The following is a 27,233-nucleotide window of genomic DNA, read 5'->3' on the forward strand; positions in this document are numbered from 1 at the left end:
CAGGTGCAGGGTTAAATTGAGGTAACGCTGCTAAATTTGACCTAAAATCATAGTGTAGATCAGGCCTCGGGCTACAACAGACCTACATCCTCTGTGGATTGAGCACCAAGTGGGGCCTCTTACACACTTACCAGCGGCTGTTACCAATTCCTTCATTATCTACATTAACAGCCGTTCTGTTTACTTCTGGTCAGATTTTATATTTGCCATTTTGTTCACGGCATGACATTAAAAAAAAAAAAGACCCTCACACTTTATAGAAGGTACAGGGAGCATAACCATTGTCTATTTATCTGCCTGAAGCTTTTCAACAGCCACCTGCACCGCTGTACCTAAGCACTAACCACACTCGCTTAGATTTGGAATGGTCACATATTCGTCCCCCCACATACTCCAAAGAGTGTAGTCCAGACACCAGAGAAAGGGACAGAGTCCAAATTCCCAAATTCTCATTCCTGGCTCTTTTTCCAACCCACGCCGCGGCCTAAGGCAAGTCACTTAGCCTCCTTGTGTCTGTTCCCACCACCTGTGAAATGAGAATGATACTCAAACTTCGGAAAGTCCCAAGGCTTCATTCATTAATATTTATAAAGCGCTTTAAGATCTGTGAAGTAAAGGCACTACATAAGTGCCTAGAGTGTTATACGAATAATATTAAGTTGGACTCTCAATCTAAAGGAGCAGAGGATGAGAAGCAATAAAATTGGCATTGCCAATTAGCTGCCTGGATTTACATCGACTATTTATTCTGTATATCTACCACAGACGAGGCTTGTGCTAGGAGCCGAGTGTTCTTAAGGCAACAGAACTGCCAGCTAACCCCAAAAGGAACTCTCCTCTGGACGAAGCCAATAAAGACATAACTAGCTCTTGCTTGTCGTCAGCGGATCTCAAAGTGCTTTACAAATGAGTCAGTGTAATTATCCCCATTTTATACATGGGGGAAGCAGCTTGCGCAAAATAATGCGGAGCACCGGAGCAGAGCTGGGACTGAATCCAGATCTCGTGAGTTTCAGTCCAGTGTTCTATCAGCTGAGCCAGTGGGTCTCCCTAAATGCCTTAGAACAGAGCTTTCAAGATCTTTAGATGACTGATTTCTTGCAAAGCTCTCGTATGCAATATATGGAGGGAGAGAGGGATGGAGAGAAGAAAGGGAAGGAGGTTACAGTCTGTGATTATAAGGGAAAATAGGAGTGAGACAGAGTGCTCCTCCAAATAATGATAATACCTATCTTTCATACAGCACTTTTTGTCAGTAGTTCTCAAAGCGCTTTATCCCCATTTTACATATGGGGAAACTGAGGCACAGCATGGCAGTAACTTGCCCAGGGTCACCCAGCAGGCCATCAGTAGCAAAGCTGGAGACAGAGCCCAGGTCCCCTGAGCCCCAGTCCGGTGGGAAAGAGACATGGAGGGAAGTGACACTCCTCACAAGAGAGAGGTGACAATTGTTTCAAAAACATGAGTACAATAAACAAAGCAAGAACAATCTTCCACGACATTGTGTCCTCGGCCTAATTACTTTGGACTGACAGATTGACTCTGAGTTACAAGGTAATTGTTAATTTTAATACAGAAGTTTGTTCATCAACATTTTTGAATTGGCATTATAGGATCCCAGGCACTAATTCCCTGATACTATATTGACACAGAGAATAGCTAATGTAAATTTCTAACAAACAATTACAGTTTTATAACTTATAATCCATCCCCTTGCACTTGGCTAAGATGATTTACATAATAGATTTACAGAACGAAAAAAAAATGTTTTTCAACCACTCATGTTAAATTCTTGCCTGCCATTCCCAAAGAAAAATCCAAATACAATCTCTTCTGTCTGAGAACACTCAGAAAAATCTGGCTGCTGTAAAAATATGTAAGAAAGAGCAATTTAGCCTATGGAACTCATTGCCACAAGATATCAAAGCCAAGAGCTGAGCAGGTTTCAAAAAAGAATTCAATATCGATTCAGATCCTGAGAACACCCACAGTTACAGTACAGGTGGTATTTTAAGAAGTTTTGAAGGAATATTCAGAGTATGAGCCAACCTCTCATTAATGTGGATAGGAAGGAATTTTCCCTTATGGGCAATTTAAATGCCCACTTCAAGAAAGGTGCAAGAAACTCTGAAGCAGCTAGCCTTGGTCAGAGACTGGGTACTAGAACAGCGAGACCACCCCAGTCTGATTCAGTCTGACAATTCCTATAGTCCTATAAAAACAACTAAGAGAATTTTATTCAGAATATTTCCCCTTCCTTGTATAGCATTAGGTCTGAGATAGAAAGTTGTCAGGTGTTCTACCACAGCCCCCTAAATACACTCATGACATACAACCATACCTATTTTAAGAGCTCTTTCATCAAGATAACACTAACGATGCAGAGTCATATATAGCATCTAATGTATTTAAATGACCCTCAACCCCATAGCACCTAAGTACGTCACAATCTGTTTAGTGTATTTATCTTCACAACACCCTGTGAGGCAGGGCAGCGCTATTATCTCAATTTTACAGATGAAGAATTGATGCACAGAGAGATTCAATGACTTGCCCAAGGTCACACAGAAAGTCTATGGCAGAGCAGGGAAGTGACCCCAATTTCCCATGGACCACACTAGCACCTTAGCCCCTGCCATTCTTCCTCTCTGAGGGCAAGAAGTAAACCATTAGGGCTGGGATTATTAAAGGAATCTAAATTAAAGGAGTTCGGTGACCAACTCCTCCAGGCTACTTTGAAAATTCAAGTCTAAAAAACAAATACAGACTCCCCACCCCACCCCACCGCGCCCCGCATTCTTGATATGTCTAAATATTGTGCCAAAAGGACTGAGCCCTGACTGAATAATGAAATTGGACATGCCCTGCCCGAGAAACTTATTAAAGAGAAACTCCTCAGTTATCACCAGCAAAACCCTTACAGTTGCTAAATATGATAGTCAAGTCTTAATGTAAGCTATGAAATATTGAAGGGCACAGATGCGGAGAATAAAATCCATTGTCTGCAGTATTTTAAGCCAATATTTCTGTTGAATAAAAAAATCAAGTTCTATTTTAAAGGGTTTGTATCCTTTCACCATGTATAGATAGGTAGAAAAGTGTGGTGGCTATTTTTAGATTTAATTAGAAGTGCTTATTGAAACCTCCAAGCACTTTATTTTTTACAATAAAGGCGTATACAGAAATGTGGAACAATTTTAATAAAACCATGCGTTGCAGATGACAGACAATTGCATAACCACCTCTCCTCCCCACCCCTCTATATAGGGAGATAGATATTATAGTATCTTGGGAGCAGGGACTAGAACTTTGCACCTTTATCTCCAAGACAGATCTGTACCATCTGAGCTAAAGAAGATCACCCCTTAGCTCGCTGCAGTAGTAAGTCTTTTATCTTGTCCATGGGTCCACAACTAGAGGGCACCATCGAGTAGAGTATTTTACACAGTCTCCACAAAAAGCCCCACAACAGATAAAAACTCCCTCTTCCCTGACACCCCGCACCCCTTCCCACACACAAACATTTGCCCCACTGACTGAGGGAAAGTTTAGAACAACGGTGTCCTCTGAGGGTCAAAAACTCTGGTCACTATCAAAGCCAAGGGGCAGAGCTGAAGACTCTTTGCTGAGTATGCCAGCTCACCAGTCCCCTCCTGTTACACCCAGGTAGGATGGAGCCATTCAGAAAAGTGCTTCAGCTGACTGCAACTATCCTGGGATCAAAGAAGAATAAGGGAATAGAGACATTATGAAAGAGACTGACCGCCACCAGCTCATTGCACACAGGGGTGACTTTGGGTCTCATGCCACCGGAGGCAGAATTGTTCTTACATCTGTTCACCACTAAAATTAACTGATACCAATAAAGGCATGAGGTAAGCCTGCCACTGTGCATTGCAAATCTCCAACCAACCCCTGTAAACAGACCAAAAGACAGCTGGACTTGCCCCAACCAGCTTCTCCTATTATTACTTCTGATAATGACGGTGCAGAGCAACAGCAGCTCCCAGACAGTGCCAAATCCCCTTTGCTCCCGTTTTGCAGTAAATGGGATTTTCAGATTGCAGATGCATAAATGCTGGCCTGAGACTGAACGGCCAATACGTCACAAGGCCAAGACTGGAAAATCCTAGCACATCCAGGGGTACGGCAACACTAAGGGGCATTCTAAATTCTTGCAGGCACAGAACCTTTTTGGTTTCACAGCATCACGATGCAGGAATATTGTGGCACTGATGCTTGGGTGGTGATTTCTGTCGGATGGAGTCGGCAAGAGCAAAGGCTGTTACAACACTTGAGCTCGGGCTCATGTACATAATCCGAGCGTGCTCAGATAACCACAGCTTGCAGCTTTAGGCCCCATTTCATGGCAACACTTCAGAACCTGCTTTTCTTTAAGCCAGCATTTAAGTCCGCTGGGAGACAATAGGATTTAAGTGCTATCCTGAATAGGGATGACTTTAAGCATGTGCTTAAGTACTTTCCTGAAGCAGGGCCTTAGAAGGGAAGGATTGACTTGTGCATAAGGCACTGGACTAGGACTCGAGAGAACCTGGATTCTGTTCCCATCTCTGCTACAGATTCAAATGTGTGACCCTGGGCACATCACTTAATCCCTCACTAGGAGTTATGGGTTCTCAGCACCACTAAACAAATCATGCCACTTATTTAGGTGCCCACATATTTGCCTAGTATCTATATTTCACAAATGAAAAACAAAGGTGAAGTGATGTGCCCAAATTCACAAGGCAATTCAGTGGCAAAGCTGGGACAAAATGCTCAATGGCTGCTTTCCAGCCCCTAACTCTGCCCACTAGACAACACAGCCTCCCTGCAAAAACATATTATTTATGTGATAATTCCTGGAACCAAAGGACAGAGAGAAGGACCTATTAGATCACCTAATCCACTCCCAGATGGGACAGGTTTGCTTTCTGCAATATATTTTTTTGAGCACACAAGTAGTGTACCTGTCTGCACATGCATTTGCCACTTTGCATCACCAATGGCTACTTCCTGCACCTTTCTCTGTCTGTGAGAATATTTCCTAGGTGACTTTTAAAAGTTCAGCCATCACTGTTCTTTGTTGCACAATGCACATACATATCCCATTCCACCACTTGAGGGATACTACAGTCACAGATCTATTATGCTAATAAAACGCATTTGCTAGTAACTGCAATGCATTGCAGTAAGAGCCACTACAGAGAAATACTTTTCAACACCTACACATCCTCATTAACGTTCCCATTCACACATTCTTACGTAACAAAACCCACTCAGAGGGAAGATTTTTTTTTTTTTAAAACCACTATCAGCAGCTTGTCACTATAGCAGGAGAGGGTGCAGCTGGTAAGAGATCCTGCCACTTTTCACGCCATGAGCCTCCCCACTATCTGCAATGACAGGTGCAAGGACATCCTTCGGCAATTATTCCAGTGTACATTGCTAGATTAAATCAGATTGGCATTTCTCCCGCCTCCCCCCGGCATCAGCTGTGGCCAAACCAGAAGTCCTGAGTTTCCTTCAGTTGCAACGTCTTTTCTCCTCGGCTTAGCCAGAGCAGAAGCAGAGGTGATATTTGCTTTGGGAGGTGATAAACACTGCATTTGGAGTGGTTTATTAGACTAGGACTTTTTCAGGAATGGAGAGCAACTAGAGCCAGGTTAACGCTTCAGTATAAGCAGTGGGGAAAAAATTCCTGTAACTGTAATGAAGCCGTTTGGGATTCTCATTCCACTTCTATTCGCTGTCACTGAAACCACTGTGGATCAAATACTGCGGTTTTCCTTCGGGCACAGCGTGCAGGGTTTCCACTCGGATTCTGCCTGAATAAGGACCACGTATAAAACGAGCAAGAGCCTCAGGACTTGGCCCAGTTGTTGGGTCGTCCCCCCTCCTTCCCCCACCCACATACAAGGGGCAGCCATGTGCTTTCAAACTGAAAGGCGTCTATTTTAAAATTAAGTGCAAACACCGGGAAAGAAACTAAGTCAAATCTCCAACTCACAGACTGTAGTGTGCGTGTCTCCTCTGTGACACGTTACAATGCTGCACAACAGTTCCAGGCGCACACGGCTCTTCGTGCAATACCAAGGCAGAATTTGCCCCAAATCACAGCTATCCCAGCAGCAATTTTTAACATGAACGAGTCATTACTGAATCCACTGCCCTTTCATGGGGTCATGCACACCAATTCCCAGTAGCGTGCCAGTCCTAAGCAAGCACTGCAAATCCTTCAGTTACTATGGGGTCCTAACTCCTGGTGGGTCCTAATACGCTCTCCACCAACTGCTTTCAATACCCCACTCCTCGGATACCTCTGGGACCTGCTTCCATCCTCCTCTGCCAGAGACGAGTTACCTTCCCCAGGCACAGGAGAGGAGCACGGGCAGATTCACCTCCTTGCTCACCTACGGCTGCCCAGCAGGGCCAACACATTCTGTCATTTCTGAACATTTACAAGGCAGTGCTTCAACCAGGTTGGGGCCCTAATGTGCTAAGCAAACAAAGGAAATACATAATGCCAAGGGGGAATTCTTCCCAGCCAACCCTGCTCAGCTTGTGAAATCTAAGAAGATCACAGCCAGAAGTGGTACAGCCAGAGGCATGTAGGACCGTCTATTCTATGCTAGTTCTTATATCAGCCTCACCACTGTAGTATCTGAGCCTTCAATTAGGGCATTTCAGCAAAATGACTAATTTCTGTCACACGTGGTACCTTCTCTCATCCTTTCGCCATGGGCAAAATTGCACATGCAGCGGAGTGTTTTCTTTTGCTCGGTTTTCATCCCCATTTTCTTTGTTTTGTTTATAATAGGACCTAGGTCGTACACAGCACAGCATCAGAGAGATTTACAAAAGTGGCATCATTATCCCAATTTTACAAATGGGGAAACCGAGGCACGGGGAAGGAAAGTGACTTGCCCAAAGTCACCCAGCTAGCCAGTGGTGGAGCTTGGAATAGAACCCAGACCTCTGGAGTCCAATCCCAGTGCACTATCCGCTAGGACACACTTTTAGATCAGCTCTACCTTGCGCTATGTGTTCATGTTAGTAACAGCAAAGTCAAAAGTGCATTTGGGAGAGCAAAGAGATGCTGGGGAAGTGGGGAGATGGGGGTCTTAGTTGCTGAGTGAATTCATTCTACAGTCTCACACCGGCCCCTGAAGAATCTCTGCCATCTGTGCAAGGCAAGTTTTACCCTTGCAGTGGTCAAGTCCATTGTGCCTGAGGAACAGAGGTGTCGACGACAGTCCTCAACTCAATCCTTTAAATGTCTCCATCTCCCCACTTTGCATGCTAGGCTATTCCAGTGCATCAAATCTGACTGTGTCATGTAACACAACATGGGCTCCATTTTGCAACACAGGTGCCATAATTAAAACAGCGCACATTCCTTTTTCTGGTAAGATGCCCAACGTCAGCTTGGGCTGCAATCAAAAATGTTATTGCAGCTGGCAATCCGACACCCTTTACAGCACAAATGTGAGAGAAATGCTTCAGAACCTCTGCGCACACCTCTAATGAAAACCTATTGGATTGCATCGTTTAACCCAGCTTTAAATTACACCACATCATACTTCAGTGATTTTTTTTTCCTGCACACAATTTAAATGCACCTATTAAAGAGAATTTCTCATCAAAAAAACCACTCTCTTACTTTTAACCATCTACAGTTAATATGATTGGTGCCAGGAGGGCCAAACTGATTTTCCTGTCTGACACATTATCCTATGACAAAACACAAGCTAAGCCAGTTGGAAGGAGCTCTGTTAAAAACAGCACCGTGAAGCAAGAGAGGTGGCTTGGAACGTTTGGTAAAATAATGTCTGAATACTAATTAATATCTGAACTCTTTCTTCAGGTGCAAGGTGGTCTCACAACTGAGATGAACAGAAGTCAACCCAAAGCAAAGGTATTTGAAACTTGTATGGAACTGATCCAGAACCAACTGACATAAGTGGAAAGACGTCAGTGGACACTAGTGCATGTCTTACAGGCCTGATTTAACAAGGTATTTAACTTCAAGTGCATGAGTAGTCTCACTGACTGCAATGGGATTACTCATGTGCTTAAACTTTGATGTGGGCTTACATACCTTCCAGTGCTGGTGTTTAAGAGAAGGCATTTTAGCCCATGAGTTTTCTCATCTTCTCCAGCAGCAGCATGTTTTCAGCCTTTAGAGCAGAGGGACCGAGATTCAGGATTCCTGGGTTCTTTGCCACCTCTATCGTTGACCCAATGCGTGATCTTGGGGCAACTCACAATCTTCACGTGTTTCCATTTCCCCATCGGTGAAACTGGGGTAAAATCTACTTCACAAGAGTGTGGTGAGCACATAAGAGTAGTTTAAAACCCTTTCAAACTTGCTGGGATAAAAGGGGTCTTAGATACATGCAGAAGGTGATGAAGATACAGAGAAGGGATGAAGTGCTACTGACATGACAGCACGGATTCAAACTGGAAAAAGCCAGGGGAAAGGTTAGGGTGTATATAATTCCGTAATACTTTGCAGTTCTAGAATGCCTTGCAACCCAGGATATCAAACTGCTTTGCAAGCAGAAGCTAGTTTAGCCTGACAAGCCATCTTTGAAGTCAGTGAGTGCAGTTAGCCCCAATTCACAAAAGTGGAAATTGAAACACAGAGAGGCAAATTGATATGCCTAAGATCATACAGGGAATCTGTGGCCGAGATGGGACAGCAGCCCCCTGACTTCTTCTGAGCCACAATCCCATCTTTCCACAGTAGGACACAGCAAGAAAAAAAACTAGAAGAGGGGCTCCCCCAAGAATGCAGCACATTCATCCAGTGCGGTCACCAAATGGCAGGTCAGACAGAAACATGAGGGAGCATCTCCAATTCTGTTACGGCTGATAAACCTAAAGGCATCTTCTAAAGTGCCTTTGGAGAAGTTGCACTGCCTTGGCAGAGAAAGGAGTCATTAGATCAAAGCCTGGCTCCTCAACAAAACAGCTGGGGCTGATCCCCAGAACAGCTCTTCACATCGGCCCTGGTGCAAAGATCATGCAGAAAGGAATACGAAGACCAGTTATCACTGGACAAAGGAACACACAAGGATCTTGGCTAGCTAAGGGACACCTCTTGCCTCCTCCACACGTGCTCCTTTTAGTACATATATGCAATCCTCATACTTCGGCTGGTGTGCACATGACACCTTCAACAATATCTCACAGCATGTTTGAAAAATAAAAGCAGCCTCAAGAGACTGTGAACCAGCCCCAGATATGAAAGGCAATGACTGCTCACAGACGTCATGCTCAAGGCTGCTTCGGGGAGTACGCCATGAAGAAAAAGGAGGAGCAGATACAACAGAGAGAAGGAAATTTATCTGTCAATCCATTACACAGTAGATTTCATAACTAGGGGTTGGTTTTCCTTACAGACACTATTACTGGTGTGTTCTGAAGGGTGAAGTGCTTTATGGAGAGGACAACGTCTTAGCATTCAAAGTAATATCTTATCTTTACACAGTGCCTGTCATTCTGAAGGGGCAGAATGCTCTTTTCAAATTATGGGCCAAATCCCAGATCCTCTTGGGATCTGGACCTATATTATAAGTGAAGAAGGAAGCTTTCTCTCAGTAAACGTCATTTTCACCATATGCACAGAATCTGACAAAAATATTTCCATTGATAATAATCATAATTTACAGATAGGCAAAGTAAGAAACATTCTACTTGAGAACCTATTAGAGGTCCACTTAAGGATATTTACTTTGTATCTTTTAGCATGTAAGGCTGATAGTTTTATAACTATTAAAACACAAATTAATTTTCTGAATCTCAACACCTACTGTAATTAAATAATAATCTGAGCCCCTCAATTTCTTGCCCCATGAAAATTTAAATCAATAAAATTGAAAAAAAAAATGCTTAACTCCCATAAATTCTGTGCAACTATGAAAATTTAAATAGATGCAAATAAAAAAAAAAAGCTTACAAATACTCTATCAAAATTATAAAAAAATACAAATTGAATTCTACAAAGCCTCATACACAATCATCTCCTGGGTGAAACACAGCAGTTTATTTAGCTTCATAGAGCGCTATGCAAAAGGAAGTGAAGAATATTCTATCTGCTTCAATTCCACAGTGAATCTGAAATAGGGAGAACAGTCCTGTGAACTGGAATTTGGCTAGGCTGACGGGCCCTACTCTTGCATACATAACGTGTTATGACCTCAATCAGCAGAGGCCTTGGGTGGTATCACACACCTGAAAGACGGCACCTCCAGCAAAACAGTGCCTGTGAGCTCCAGGTGTGGGCATCAGTTAGCCGTAGGGAGATGAATTTTAGCAATGGATACATCACACCTGGCACCCAAACCTACTGCTGGGTGGTGGCGGCCAGTGCTCTGGAATGGATGCCCCCTTCTAGATGTTTAGTTGCACGCTTAGTGTACCTCTCGAAGCCCACAGACATTCCCACATTTCAAATAGTCCTTAACGAGAGCTGGCAATATAAAGGGCACAAATGTCCCAGGCACAAGGATTCCCACAATTACAATAAGGCTCAAGCCAACAGCTCCTAGCCCGGCACCTAAGGGCAGCCCACTACTGGGGTATAGAGATCTCATTGGGTTCCTCTCCATACCACCATCTGCCGGCAGGCCCTGATCGCTATCCTCCCACAGCAGCTAATGCCAGCAAATGGTGCATCTCTGCTTTGCAGGCCCCATTTCCTGGCCTTCCTTCTGCAGCCAGCTCCCAGACTGCTTGCTTTGATTCTCTCCCACATTGGGTCCCAGCCCTGATCTCTGGATACAGCTTCCTTTTCTAGCTATTTGGAAATTAAGAAGCCCTCTATTGCTTGCATGATAACTAGGTAACAGCCCCCTCCAATGGCTCGATCCTTTACCTTCTGTTCAGCCGGGGTTGAGGGAAGGTACCTATCTAAGGAGCCAGCAGCTCCACGGCATGTATTTCACACATACTCCTACTGCTTTCTCGCTTCAGGGGGTTTTTCAGCAGCTCTGCCATCAAATTTATTTTTTCCTCCTCCTGTTTCCTTGTTGTATTAAAAATTAAAGTATTACAATGAGAAATGTTAGTTTGACTTTTTTTAATATTGGCAGAAACATAATTGATATTTTAAATGCCCTCATTAATCAGCCAAGAAAATGAGCTGTGTATAAACCGAGGACGAAGCTGCAGCGTGCCGTATCTTGGAACATTTAAAGGCCAGCGCTGACTGTAAGGCAAGACTCACCAGCACTTATTTAGATCGCTGTCCTTTAATCTGGAGTCCCTGCAAGGCAGGAATGGTGCTCCAGGCCAAGAAAACTCAACCAACTTAAAATGATATTGTAATGACATACAAAGGCACAGTTTCAGTTCAAGTCTTGGAGGCCATTTGTCTTCGTGCAATGGCTTCTGTTCCATGTTCTCATGATTAAATGAATCTCCCTCCCCCAAATTGCTAAGATAAATTAAATCCATCGGAAGAACCAGAAGTTTAACAAGTGAAATGGCTAGCACGTTGTTTTCAGTGGGGTTTTAGGAGAGCTTAATGTTGGAGAAGGTGTTTTTAGGGCTCAATCGTGCTTACATGCTTAAATGCTGTGGAAAAATCACGGCCAAAGTGCTCAGCACCTTGACAGATCAAGCCCTGAGACTTTTCAAGACACTGTTTTGTTTGGGGGGTTGTGTGGGGGCAGGGTGTGTGTGGCAGGGCTGGAACACAACACAGAGCATACTGTTGACAAGCACTTAAGAACCACATCTCTGAAGATTGGAGTTCTCCATCCAAACAACATGAATCTACCTTAACCGAATCAGTGCAAGTCTGCCCAGCCCTTGTGCAGCTCCTCAATCACATATGCCTTAAAAGTAAGTCCCTAAGATCAGCCCACTCTCCATGCCCATTATACTAGAGTACCACCTGCAGGCTCCAAGAAGGTCAGAGGCCCATTGGGCTGGAAACTGTAAATACACATCCTAAGAAACAGTCCTTGTCCCCAAAAAGTTACAATCTAAAGAGACGAAGAAAAGGGAAAAATTAATATCCCCATTTTACAGGCAGGGAACTGACATGCAGAGGAATTCAGTTACTGGCACACGATTAAACAGGGAGTCCAAGAAGTCCACTAGGGAGTTTGCTATTGATTTGACATGGAAGGTGCTCAGATACTGCAATAGATAAAACCCTAAGACAGTCAGTCAGTGGCACGCCCCTCCTTAGGCTTCAGAGTTTGAGTTCCAGCCCGAGCCACTATTTCAAAGCACTGTCTCCACAGCTATTTTACAGGGCTAGATAAGCCCCAGTCTGTTGACCCAGGCTGGGAAGCTCATTTCTGCAGGCTGTGAAGACATACCTTTAGTCCCTAGTTTTATTTATTTTTTAATTCTGTGCACAAGACACACATTCAGCTCAAAAGAGAATGCATCACCGGGATGGGTGGAGATGAATGCTGATTAACTTGGCTCATTGGAATGATTTATGATCAAAATCAAGCTGCTTTTATTTTCCAGTCAAGCTACAAATAGATCCCTGAGCAAACACCTTCAATCATGTGCATGTTGCAAGCAAGCACTACCCAGCAGTTCCTTGTCCATTCACTGTTCATACTTCAGAGCACAACCCAAGTCTCCTCTGCTGCCAGCCAAAGCCAAGGATCCTATTTTATTCCATGACACTTTACAATCATTCCATCTGCCCAGCTGGTTGATAATTTAGTTGTTTTTAAATAAAATCATCAATTCACTCGCTGCTCGCTCTGAATTGGATTATAATATATTTTTCTTAAGAGGACAGCAATGGGCATTAAGAAACCCATCATCTTTCTCTGTCCCTTACACTCACTCCCTTCATAGTCAGTCTTTGCCAGTAAAACGCGCCCACTCTGTTTTACAGCAATACAAGAGAAACCTGCTGGGTCTACAAAAGTCCATACACTGAATCATCACAAACGTTTGGTCAATTTGAACAGATGAAAGGGGATTTGATGCCAGACCATCCACTGTAAATTCAACAGATAGAAAACCAGTGCTGACTAGTGGGTAACTGCTAGTATGGACCCTGGGTTCTATTCCCAATTCTGTTGCTTACTGACCTTAGGTAAACTGAGGCAGGGAGCGGTTTGCCTATCTGTAAACTGATCTAAATACTTTCCTACCTCAAGAGATTGCAGAGAGGTGGTCATGGTAATGAATGAGTTCCTGGCCATAATTTCCAAACGTGATGGCTAAAGTGCTCTTGAAAATCAGAAGTACCCTGCCTATGAATTTGTCTGTTTTGAGTGTTGCAATTACATCAACTTTCAGATCTTGTTGTTATATTCTGGAAGGGCTTGTAAGCTAATCACTTCTCTCCAGCAAGCTCTGCACTGAACGGTTACAGAACAAAGCAATAGTATATTTGCAGCACCACAACCAATTATCTCCTCCACCAGAGAAATAGCATCCAGGCTTCCCAATGCTGGAAACTTCTCTTATTCTTGCTAATCATGTGGCGGGAGGGTTTGGGGGGGCAGGAGGGAAGGGAACCTCTGATTAGATCAGGTTTCCACCAGACGGGACAACCTATTACAGCCTCGATTCAGGAAAACCCTTTAAAACACATGCTTCAGTCTCACTGACTTCACTGCATCTTAAGCACATGCTTAAAATTAAGCATGCACTTAAGCACCGTTCATGAATAGGGATGTTTTCCTAAAATCTGGCTCAATAGCAGATGAAGCTTTCTCCTTAATACGAATAACTTTGTATCTCCTCTCCACTTTAATCACTGTGTAGTGTTGTATATGGGGATGTTGTTTCCACTGCCAAAATGACATTGCAATGTTATTTCTATGAGTCCTCAAGAAGGATCAGACACAAAGGTCAGCACGAGAAATAGGGGGTCCCCATATACTCGGCCTCTTCAGGCAGCACCATCGCATTTTGTTTCCATTGTAGGAAACATCAGCTCTACAAAGAAAATGGAATGATTAATCTATACAAGGGGACACTATGGCTCATGGGACAGCTATAATAAACGAAGCATCAACAAAGGGGTCCATCAGTTTGAATCCATCCAGGGTTTTTGTTAGTGAGTAAAAGATATTACTAGACATGGTCTTAAAAAAGAAAAGGCAGAAAAAAATTATCAACATTTTCAATTTTCAAATCAATTTCATCAACATTTTGAACATTCAAAAATATTTCATCTGGCTCTAGTTGTCACCTACTGATGGTTCCTCAGCAGTCTCTGTGGAATTCATTGGGGTTTCTGGCCAGTTCTGAGGGATGGGTATTCACATTTTAAAAAAATCCTACCGTGACAATTAGCACCCCTGAGGGAATGCCAAGAACTAACTGGGCCATGGAGGCTGTGCTGTCCTCTCTCACCTCCGGTGAGAGTTGAGACAAGGTTCCAGGAGATTATAGGGGAAATCTGCATCACTGATGTCCCTTCCATACTGGTTCAGCAACTAAACTTAGACCTGAGTGCTATCACCTAACTTTGTGCTGGTGCCAGATTTAAAAATTTTATTAAGATGATGTTAAAGAAAAACATAGTGAACAGAGTTTGAGCATAGAAGTTTCTGGTTATCAGGGAATAACATACAGATTATCGAGGGTGCAAAGTTTGGTTTAAGATAAGGTGGCATAAGGAATACATAATCTGCAATATCCCCGTTGGGGGTAAAAGGTTGATGGGTCAAAGTACAGACATTGAGATAGGAGGGTATGAAGTTCATAAAGTGGCTATGTTCGGGTGTGGATAATAATGAGTGGATATGATGATGAGGATGGATTGACCCTCATTTGGTGAGATTTAATGTTCAGGGAGTTTAGCACCTAGAGCTGAAGATACTTTCTATTGAGCAACAAGATCCTCTGATTCCTATACCAGCTGCCTACTTATTTTATATTAGCTCCTCCTCGCATAGAACCATTCCTAAGTCAAGCTTGGTAAACGACAAGCAGCAATTACAGCATTCATTAAATCTATCTGAAATGAAAAAGAAAGTAGCTCATGCTGCTTGTTTTCTAAGGTGTGTGCACCTTTCTCACTTAGCAACATGACACGGAAGATCTTCTCCAAGAGACTAAAATGCCCCATGAGTCTGATCCACAACCCACTGAAGTAAATTAAAAGAATCCCGTTGACCTCAATGGGCTTGGGAGAAGGTGCTAAGTACATCTGAGGAACGCAGGAACAGAGCCTCAACTGGTGCAAACCAGCCCAGCTCCACTGGGAGCTATGCTGAATTATATTAGCTAACGCTCTAGCCCACGATGTCTCTCCCACCCTGAATGCTAGGCCATAGTACACGAGTTCCTCAAGCCCTGGAATGATTTCCTCCTCCGTGTATTGTTGATGGATACTGTAACTACGACTAGAAAATTACCATGACAGAGCTGACCCATGCAATTTCTTTGCCGTAACGAGTGCAGTTGCTTCAAAAATTATTGCCTGGCAGGGTTTATGTGATTGTATGCCTTGTAATGTTCATGATGCAAATTTCAAAATGGCAACACAAGGTAAGTTTTGGAGCTGTGGGTGGTGTGATAGCAGGCTTTTTTTAATTGGGGCGGAGCAAGCTGCTACCTGCAGGAAGGCTGAGATTTTCAAAGAAAAATCAGGGAAATGAATTTTAATGAGTGGGGCATCTAAATCCCTTGGGCTATTTAGGAAATACCATTTTAAGGCTTTGCAAACACTGCTCAATCTAAATTGGAATGTGCAGTCAAAGCCCATGCGGATATGGCACAGAAATCACCTACATTTGTGTCTCTTCTCTTTCCTGAGCGTAACTGATGAAGCCAAAAATGAGTCCTTTGCTCACCTGACACGGATAACGACTTCATTAACTAACACGATCCCTCGGGACAGTCACGGGGATCATAAATTGCAGTGTGGATGGATTTCCGTGCTCATTTAAAATGGGTTTTGCTGAATCCCTGCTAGTCAAGTCTTATTTATAGGGCTTGAGGTCTGAACATCCAAACCAGATATATTAGTCCTTCACGTCTCTCACATCCATAAACATCAGAGGCTGAGCGTCAAATCTCAATAAATCTGATTTTCACGCCATGTAACCATCTGAGTCCAAAATCCATGGACTCAGTTTTATCTCATTTCTCTTCCACGTTCATTTTTGCCTTTACTTTCTTGCGGAGTTGGAAGTAGATCTGTGCCAGCAGTGTCCCTTGTTTCAAGGTGTGTTAGCTACAAACCTGACAAGGAAACCAAGTTTCAGAAGCCTTTTGGTGAACTGGAGCTGACTTTTGGGGTCTACCTAGACCAATCCAGACAGAAATCAAGCAAAGCTCAGACGTGGTAATTTCTGCCTGTTTTCTGGCTCTGTTCAAAATGAAATTCCGGGTGGGAGCCCAAGTGAATGAGCAAAAAGTTCTCACAAAACTCTGCAAACTCCAAACCATACAGGATTGAACAGTAAGTATCATCGACTCTATATGTAAATGAAATGTGCTGTAGTATTACCATAATGCCTAAACTAGACTCCACCTGAGATCAGGACTCCGTTAAGCTAGGTGCTACACAATCACATAGTAAGAGACAGCCCCTGGCAAGCCTACCATTTAAACAGACCACACAAAGAGTGGGAAAAAGTATCATCATTCCCACTTTACCAATGGGGTAGGCACAGAGCAATTGCGGGTATATGCCTATGCTGAAGCCTCAGGTATGACTGAAGGCCTGAGTATAGACTCTCACTAGCTGTGCTTGAGCTGGCATGCTAAAAAACAGCAGTGTGGACCAGTGGTGGAGCTAACACGGCCAGAGGGGGACAACTCCCAGCCCTCCACCCAATCCCCACCCACCCAGCAGCCTTTGGTTGTATGTATGGCTTCTTTTCAAGCCAATAGGTATAACTGGAAGGTGGCACCGCCAATGACCCATCACCTCCATCACTGCTCAAAACCTGACATTCAGCATGGGCGGTGGCTTGGGCTAGCCATCCAAACCTGGACCCAGGGGGTTGGGTAGGCTTGAACTTGGTTAGCTAGGCTGCGTCACCAGCCCTGCAACAACATGCACGCTGCTATGTTTAGTGAGCTAGCATGAGTCTGCCTATGCAGGTGGGGAGGCTTGCTCTCAGCTGCTGTGTAGACATACCCTAAGTCAGTGGTTCTCAAACTAGAGCTGCCGCTTGTTCAGGGAAAGCCCCTGGCGGGCCAGGCAAGTTTGTTTACTGGCCGCGTCCACAAGTTTGGCCGATCGCAGCTCCCAGTGGCTGCGGTTCGCTGTTCTCGGCCAATGGGAGCTGCAGGAAGCGGCGTGGGCCAAGGGATATACTGGCCGCCGCTTCCCGCAGCCCCCATTGGCTTGGAGCGGTGAACCACGAACACTGGGAGCTGCGATTGGCCGAAACTGCGGACGTAGCAGGTAAACAAACCAGCTCGGCCCACCAGGGGCTTTTCCTGAACAAGTGGCGGCCCTAGTCTGAGAATCACTGCCCTAAGTGACTTGCCCAGGGTCACAGAGCAAGTCTGACAAAGCCAGGAATTGAACCCAGAGTGCCTTAGCTACAAAATCAAACCTTCCTGTCAAATGGCAGCGTATGAGTGCAAAGGATCACGAAGGTTATTATCCAGTATCACAGAACCACACAATAGGGAGACAGACTAGAAATGATTTTATCTGACACCCCTGATTTTTTTTATTATTATTATTATTATTTATCACAATAGTGCCTAAGAGTTGAACAAGAACTGGACTCCACAATGCTAGGTGCAGTACAAACACAGAATGGTAGATGGTTCCTGGCCCAAAGACATAATAGTCGAAATAGACAAGACAGACACAGAGTGGGGGAAGTGATGGTAGCATTTAGACAGAATTCAACTCAGAGCCTTAAGACCTTAAAAAGTGAAAATCAAAACATTATCCCCTGACCAATCCTTAATTTGTATAATTCTACACAGTTCCCCACTTACTGCAGAAATTGTCCAATTAACTGTTCTATGCAGTAACCAGCTTGCCTCAAGTATGATAACGCCTTAAAATAAGTTATGTCGCCACCTTTCTGGCTGGGAAACACCAGAGCTATGAATCAGAATGATTAACAGCAGAGAAATTGGAGGGACTCAATTAGCATATAAGAATGTTCTTTTTCAAATCACAGGTAGCGATGTAAATGTACAGTGAAATACACAAATTAAAACAAATTCTGTGTTGACAATGTTTGTGGGGGAGAAATTTACTTCTGGTTATGCAAGTCACTTAATATCTGCAAATGGAAGAAAGAAAATGAAATGGAATGAAAATAAATGACGTTGTTAGTAGGAGAGCAAACCAAAGTATTAGGAAAAATTGAGTGAATAAAAAAATCCAACATTTAATCCAGATTGAGCTGAGACCAAGGATTTACGGGATGATTGGATTGATATGGATACCTTGTAAGTAATGCAGGCCAATATTTTCAAAGGTGACCAGTGATTTTAGGTGCTTAACAGTGTCTGGGTGCCCAAACAGATACTCCGTAAAGAGGGCTTGGATTTTCAGAAAACATCCCCCATCTAAAAATCAAGTCTCTTTAAGGTTGCCTCAAATTATGCTCCTAAAAGTTGAGATGCCCAATATCACTAGAGCTGGTTGAAAACTTTTCATTGACTCTTCCACTCTCCCCCATGACAAAAATTACTTTTGAATTAAATGGAAATTTTTGCAATGGCAATTTTTGTGCTTTGACATTTTTTGAGTTTCCATCAAAACAACAAAAATTTGAAAACCAAAACCCCAAACCTTGCAAACAGAAAGTTCATGTCCCCAACACTACTTAAGATTGCCCGTCTGTAGGTCACATGGGTTTGGCTTTAACGCACAGGCCTGGCAGCCAGGAATCCATAGTTACATTCCCAGATTTGCTAAGTGGCTTTAGGCAAGCCACTCAGCCTATCTGTACCTCAGTTTCCTCTGTCTGTAAAATGGGGGTAGCAATACTAACCACACTACCGCCCAGGCTTTGAGGAGGCTTAATTAATGTTTGGGAAGCACTTTGAAATCCCCAGATGGAAGCATTATCTTTATGACCACCATGTGAACTGTTGAGAGGACTCCTTTGAGCCATCACCAGTTCCATATGCTGCAGGATGGGTGTGTACCCAACAAGCTACGCGAGTCCGCTTTCAATAGCTAGGCATTTTTGAAAAGAACAGTGAATTAAGAGGCATTACTAGAAACATACAAGCTATTCCCAGGGATACTAAATCAAGGAAACGGCCCAGTGATGCAAAGACAGCATAAGTCAAACAGGTGCCTTTCCACAATGCGGTATCTAGAGAAGAGAGAACCCTGAGGGATTTCTGAGCCTTCATGTGTCAGGAAAGGTTAAGTGGTCTGAGGTGGAAGATTGAGTGAGGAGATCTGGGGTCACACTGCAATAACTGTACACACTAATCAGAAGAACCAGGCAACTCCATGTCGTAACTAGCATGTATTCAATTAAGTGTATATAGTGTGCAAAGCAAAAGGTCTTTTTTATTCTGTGTGGGGCTATTTTCTTTTCTGCAGCAACAAAATGTCAGTTTGAAAAGAGTCTGACAGCCTGTTCCATCTAGCGGGCATGACAGAATGGTTAATTATGTTTCTTGCCAGGAGAATATGCACCGTGCAATCAATAATGTCAAAAGAGAATATTATTCCCTTCCGGGCATTGCTGCAAATGTTGGGGTTGGTATTTTTTTCCCCCCCTTTCTTTCCTTTCTCTCTCTTTTTTTAAACACTGGTTCGGTTACAGCCAGTATATATTTTTTAAATCATTCTGATCAACAATTTAAAGCTGTTTGGGGCAAGTGTCAATTTAACATTCTTTTTTGTGCCTGCCTTTTTTCCCTTTCCATTTCTACTTAATGGTTTTATAATGGATTCATTTAGAACCATTTTCTATCCTAAAAGCGCCTTTATTTTTGATTTGCCCAAATTACCATGCTTTTCCCTCTGTGACACCTGGCATGTCGCTGAAATGGAGGTTGCCTGTTTAATAAAGACGGGCTGCCCAAATAGAATAAGTGTCACTTAACCGATAAAGACCTTTGTTGTAAAACAGGTGTGGTTGTCATGCACACAAACACAACACAAGCCTAGTACCTAGCAATACATACCCTTCAATCCTCCTGCTACCACCATCTTACACCACACACAGGCCATGGCATTAATTGTGCTCTCCTAGGATGTGGGCATTCCAGCACGCCCCTATTACCCCCTCCTACACCAATCATCCACAACTAGCATTGGAAGATGGTTGTTTGGTTAAAAAACACAGCATGCAGAAAGGAGGGTGGGGGCCTAGAACATCATGGCTGTCACAGTGGGGGCCACTTGTAAATTCACAGTGATGGCATATTCCTGCTCCAAAATCGCAGTCTCTGCTACCAGAGCTAAAGGAGAATCTTCATCAGCCATAAGGAGTCTATGACACACACACAGGTACACAGCTCTGATTCCATCCAGGAGAGGCAGTGGCGTACATACACACAAGCAGTTATGACACCGTACAAACCATGTGAAAATCTGTTCTCCAGGCATTTCAGGGACTCTGTTTCTGTTTCCGTGCAAAAAGTCAGTCCAGCTACTACTCACATAGCTTTCTACTAATAAAACCCTACTCCTTATGCCCGTAATTCTGGTGCCTAATGTCTTTTCTGCTGGCAGTGCATTTAAGTCTTTGGCTTAGGAGCCTACTACTGCATTTGATTTTGCTTATATCCATAGTGTCGGTCCACTTCTGAAAACAGCAGGACAGTACATACTGTTAAGGGCATGGCTCTTGCCCATAAGCCAATGCCAACATCAAAACGGCCAGGGACTGGATATTTGCCAAAGCAGCACTTAATTATTTGCCAGACCTGTCCATTACTGAGGCACGAGCTCATAGCTGACCTGTGTGTCATGACAGATCATCAGGTCACTGCTAACTTCCCAGCAGTGCAAAAAGAGCAGACCGGAGAGAAGACTAGCACACCAGAGTTGCTATCCTAAGGAGATAAGGTCCTTTCATCAACACCCAAAGGGAAAAAAACCCAACCACCACACAACAGGTTGGGAAGCAGTGTTTTTACTTGCTTGTTTGCACCACACAGAACGGGTGAATTTACAGAGGGTGGGCAGTTCCAAGTGCTGCGGGTAGCCTGGAAGAAGGAATGAAAATGACAGTGAAAACAAGAGATTCAGGCCCCCAATCAGCCACACTCTTACACACATGCCTCACTCCAACCACACGGGTAGCCCCTCTGAAATCATTTGTCACTTGGTCAAAGTCAAACTGCCCGTGCGTTTAAAGTTCGGCATGTGCTCAAGCAATTTGCTGGATTGGGGATGGAGGAAGAGAGGGAGACAGACGGCTTTCTGGGTGAACTAGTATCTGGAAGGAAGCCCAAAGGGCATGCTGAGTGATTTAAACTGCAGAGCAGACAGCGCTGTAAGAGCAGGCAAAGGACAATTAAGAAAAGATGTTCAAATACCTCCCACTCCCCACACCCCAAAGATCTCGGTGCATCTCAAGAACAGAATGGGGAGAAACCATGTGGAGCCCAAAGTCAGAGCTCTGAATAGACACAGGATTATTTTTTCCCTCGGGGATGAAGCAGAAGCAAAGCAGGGGGAGCACTTGCCAGCCACATCCCCCCACCTCTTCTGACAAAAGCACAGCTGAGAGCACATGGGAAGACCTTCCTTGGGAGACACCTGGGAAGGGACGTTTTAATGCATCCTTCAAGCATGCATTCCACGGGCAAAATCAGGGCAGGACCCAAGTGTTTTTTAATTGACAGCTCAATGTCATCAACTAGAAACAACAGTGCCTTGGACCTTGGGTCACAGGGATTGATACTGCACCAATGAAGCCAGCGGGCAGCTTAGCGATCAACTCCACCAGTGTCAGGATCATGCCCACAACACCACCTCTGCTCAACCAGGGAAGCCAGCCTTGATGCTTCCGTCTGCTTCCTTCTCCCACGGCTGCCTCTGTGTGTTTCTCCATGCCTCCACCTTTCCGTTGAAAGCTATCCCAATCACGACTCACCAAGCTACCATTTTCTCCCAAGAGACACTCATTAATTAGCATCACGGTAACACCGAAAAACTCCAGTGAGACTCAAGGTGCTCCTGCGCAGGTGCTGTACGAATACACTTATTAAAAAGACAGTCCCTGGCGCAAGGACTTTACAGTCTCGGATACAACAGGTAAACTAAGCAAACGTGGGAACAAGGCAAAAGGAATTGGACGACTAGGTAACAAGACAGACAGGATTCCCTCACACAAAGTGCCTCGGTGATGACTTGCCATCTGCACGGACATTTTTCCACGATGCCCACTGTACAAACGCTGTGAAAGTCAGCCCTTGCCCCAGACAGCTCCCTGAACTAGGACTGTGCTGAGGCACAATAGGTGGATAAACAGACAAATGGGGTTATGTTGGGAGGGACAAGTGACAATCAAGATGGGTGTGTATGTATAAATTAGCAGACCCAAAGGTCAGACGAGATTGCCAGCCTAGCCAGTGTCAGATGGGAATGATCTGCAGCCATTGCAGAAGAAGGATGTTTTAAAGAGGGATTCAGTACAGAATAAGGTGGTGGGGTAGACAAATTTTGATGGGCAATTTGGCCCATTGACCGGCAAGTTGATGCTTGGAGAAAAAGGTTCTTGCAGACAGAGCGAAGCCAACCAGAGATGCAGATGGTCAAGGCTAATCTCTTTTATTACCGCTATTTGTGTCTCAGCGGTGTGAAGCCGGCAAAATTTACCCCTTCATCAGAGTGCCACAAATGTGTTACGGAAGGTGGGAGAAGAGAAATGAGACCCACTCAGGCAATCGTAATCAGCAGCCAGAAGACGATGGCTCAACACGACAGGTTTTATTTCAAAATATCATTCCGTTCCTCATGTACATGGCAAGTTTCCATGATATACAGGCATTTGGGCGATTAGAAACACAACTGAAAAATATGTGTTTACTCTGTGTCTGAGCTTGATAGAAAGCAAACGCACAGGCCATTAACTGCAGAAGTGGGATTAAGACAAAAGAATGCTATCTAGCAGCGATAAACAGTGGCTGATAACCGATATAAATATGTATAGACAGTACAAATCTGCACAACAAATGAGGATTTTGCCTGCTATTACAGGCTTGTTCCATAAATATTTGACTGGCGTGGGAGTATCTCCACTTTCAAACAATTCCCCTCTCTCTGTTGTGTTGGCCACAGTAAATATGTTTGTGCGCAATAAAAAGATAGGAGTAAAACGAGGTGGTTGTGTCGGCTTGATAAAGAGGCATCTCTTTGTCTGATGATCGAGGGATAAATCGTCTCCCGAGATTCCTCCCACTGACTTCAATGGGGTCAGGATTTCACCCCTAGATTTTAAATCCAGAAGGGACCACTGGTATGCAGAATTCTAATCTGAATTTGCATACCAGAGACCCTAGAATTTCACCCCAGAATTCCTGCAGTGGAAGAAATTATTCTTTCCTGCTCTATAAGTGAACAGGAATGTGCCCAAGAACTTGTGTTTGAAAAAGAAAACCTGCCACAAGTGGGATTCGAACGTGCATGCTTACTGGATCTTAAATCCAAAGGCTATTCTGGTGATATCCAATTTCTGAGATACCTGGAAAGATATTGGAACAAAATAATGAAAAAAAGCCCCAAACAATTTGTAAGCACCTAGAGGATAATAGGGTTACAAGTACTAGCCAGAATGGATTTATCAAGAACAAATCAAATCAAACCAATCTAATTTTCCTTCTTTGACAGAGTTACTGTCAGGGTTACTGAAGAGGGAAGCTGCAGACATGATATATCTTGATTTTAGTGAGACTTTTGACACAGTCCGACATGTTGTTCTCATAAGTAAACTAGAGAAATGTGGTGTAGGTTAAATTACTATAAAATGGGTGCAAAACTGGTAAAAGACTGTACTCAAAAGTAGTTTTTAATGGTTCACTTTCAAACTGCAGGAGGGCAGGAGAGAAGGAAGGTGTGAGATCTCACAGGTGTCTATCCTAGGTCTGGCTCTATTCAACATTTTAATGAGTGCCTTAGATAATGCAGTGGAGAGTATGCTTCTAAAACCTTGGATAACACTAAGATGGCAGGGGTGGCTAGTACTTTGGAGGACAGAATTAGAGTTCAAAATGACCTTGACAAATTGGTCTGAAATCAACAAGGTGAAATTCAATAAAAGACTAGAGTGGTGGAAAGTACTACACTTAGGAAGGGGGGGGGGATCAAATGCACAACTACAAAATGGGGAATAACTGGCTAGGTAGTAGCACTGCTGAAAAGGATCTGGGGTTATAGTGGATCACAAATTGAATAGAAGTCAACTATGTTATGCAGTTGCAACAAAGGCAAATATCATGGCCTGTATTACCAGGAGGGATGTACATAAGTCACAGGAGGTAATTGTCCCACTCTACATGGCATTGGTGAGGCCTCAGTTGGAGTACTGTGTCCAATTCTAGATGCCACACTTTAGGAAAGAGGTGGACAAAATGGAGAGAGAGAGAGAGAGAGAGTCACAAGAACATAAAAACGGCCATACTGGGCCCAGTATCCTGTCTTCCGACAGTGGCCAATGCCAGATGCTTCAGAGGGACTGAACAGAACAGATAATCAAGTGATCCATCCCCCTCACCCATTCCCAGTCCAGAGGAGAGCAACAAAAAAGATAACAGGTTTAGAAAACCTGACCAATGAGGTAAGGTTAAAAAAACTGGGTATGTTTAATCTTGAGAAAAGAAGACTGATGGGGACCTGATGATAATCTTCAAATATGTTCAGGGCTGTTATGAAGAGGACTGCGATCAATTCTTCTCCATGCCCGCTGATGGTAGGACTAGAATAATGGGTTTAATCTTCAGCAAGGGAGATCTACATTAGATATTAGGGAAAACTTTTTAATTGTAAAGATAGTTAAACTCTGGTATAGGGTTCCAAGTGAAGTTGTGGAATCTCCATCATCGGAGGCTTTTAAGAACAGGATAGATAAACAGCGGCCAGGGATGTTTTAGATATATGTGGTCCTGCCTCAGTGCAGGGGGCTGGACTAGATGACTCTCAGGGTCCCTTCCAGCCCAACGTTTCTATGATTCTTTGGACACCTGACTTTAATGTTGTTGCAAAAGTTTGTTCCTGTCTTATCAACTGGCATTTGGATGTCAACATGGGCTGATTTCCATCACACAAGTGGGCTAGTCTTAGCCTCTTGTGGTTACAAGGCTTGAATCGGGGGGAAATAATAATATATGTGAGACCATGTTGAGGATTCTTCTTAGAACATGTCTGAGCAGAGTCCCTTCAGGTCATGTCTGCTGACTCTCTACATCTTCAGTGCTCTACAAGACAGGAGAACTTTAGTCCAATATATTTGCTTATAGGACACTTATTAACCAAGTACTACTTTTAGTTGACAAGGTAAAATTCAGACCCCACCCCTGATTTACTAGGACCAATCTAGGGGACACCCTTCATATTTGTCTCCTTTCAGGCATGCATTTGCCCCTTTTCCATGTGAGTGCCCAAAGGAACACACTTCACCAGTGAGCCCAAGTACAGATGTTCTACAACTTGTATGGTGAGGAACCGGGCAAGATTCATCCAGGTCACTCACACAAGTAAGGATCTTGGACTGGGATTTAGGCATTAGTTCTGCAAAGCCTGTGCTGCATTTCTGAAGCGTTGGTTAAAACAACCCCCAAAGATAAAGCTCAATATTCTGCTGCCGATCACCGCGCATAATCCTTAATGTTACGTCAGCACAGCGGCTGGCAGAACAGACCCTCCTGAGGTAGAGAATCTGCAGATGGCTATAGGTATCTCACATGGATATTGCTGGAAGTTAAGTGTCTAGGACTTGACAGCAACTCTGCTTCGGAGAAATTGTTTCTCTGTGATCCAGAAACAATGCGAGATTTCCACTCAGTCACAGTTCACCAGTCAGCATGAACTGGAGCCTGGCATGGAGAGAATGGAACTGCAGCAGAAAGAACTTCCTTGCCACAAAGCCGAGCACCTGACCCACTGTGGCTTAACAACCAGCGAAGAGATGAACCCAATCTGACATGATGAGAGCTGAACTAGCCCTGCAGCCCAAATGCAAAGCAAACCTTTGAGACAGTCCAAGGAGCCAGGTTCATTTTCCTTTTGACGTTGTTGTTGTTGTTGTTGTGAATTTACTGCTGGCAGAAAATACATGATTGGCAGCCCAGGAAAGTAAAGCACCTCTTTCTAGCCACAAGAGGTAAGGGGGGGAGGGATAGCTCAGTGGTTTGAGCATTGGCCAGCTAAACCCAGTGTTGTGAGCTCAATCCTTGAGGGGGCCATTTAGGGAGCTGGGGCAAAATTAGTACTTGGTCCTGCTAGTGAAGGCAGGGGGCTGGATTCAATGACCTTTCAAAGTCCCTTCCAGTTCTAGGAGATAAAATAAAATAAATGGAGATATCCTATTTTATTTTATTTAACATGTGCAGGAGCATGTGTAGACAAATACACTAGTCAGGGAGGTAAAATAAAAGCCACGCAAACATTTTGAAAGGGGATATTAAACTTCATGCTTTCAGGGTTTAAGCCAATCTCCAACTATCAAAGATCAGGGTGGGAGTTAGAGTACCCCAAATCTCCCTACTTTGGGATGCTTACACCTTCCCCTAAAGCAGCTGGTGCTGGCCACTGTCAGAAACAGGATACTGGGCTAGACTGAACGCTGAGTCAGTCCAGCAAGTCTTATGTTCTGAGCTGCAGTTCATCTCCAGACCTTTGTCTCAAGACCAGCTTTATTACCACAGAAGGATTTGAAATGAGCAAAAGCAATTCAACACTCTATGCCTGCCCTCAGGAACCTGGCATCAGCAACCTTTCCCCTTGGTTAGTCTTTCACAGCTCCAAAGCTTCCTGCCCAGATTCCCGTGCAGTTAATAAAATAAAACCTTTTTAATCTTTAAACTCAGCTATGACTCTTCACAGCCACAGACAGAAAATATGATGAGCTTGAAGCTATCTGTAGTCTTTTTTTCCAGACTAGAGCCTGAGAAAATAGACTGAGAAATCAGAGATTGAAAATATCTGGATAATCGAACATCCATCTTGTCCCTGCCTCTGCAGGTACATCCAGGAATTCAGCATTGCTGAATGTTTCAGACCTGATTCCCCATTGCTCTTCACACTGTGCAGCCATTTACACCTGTGCACAGTGGATGGAAAATGCTATCAAATCAGACCTGTGGTGGTGTGGTCCATTAGACAGGCCCTAGAC

General features: G+C 43.9%; 1 protein-coding gene across 1 annotated transcript in view; it reads right to left on the bottom strand.

Annotated features, from left to right (window-relative positions):
* Positions 1-27,233, bottom strand: part of CSMD2 (CUB and Sushi multiple domains 2) — a 563,976-nt gene that overhangs the window by 473,685 nt on the left and 63,058 nt on the right. The gene's annotated exons all lie outside the window — the stretch shown is intronic.

The sequence above is a fragment of the Chrysemys picta genome, chromosome 23 (genome assembly GCF_011386835.1).
Source record: "Chrysemys picta bellii isolate R12L10 chromosome 23, ASM1138683v2, whole genome shotgun sequence".
In the NCBI taxonomy this organism is placed as follows: domain Eukaryota; kingdom Metazoa; phylum Chordata; order Testudines; family Emydidae; genus Chrysemys; species Chrysemys picta.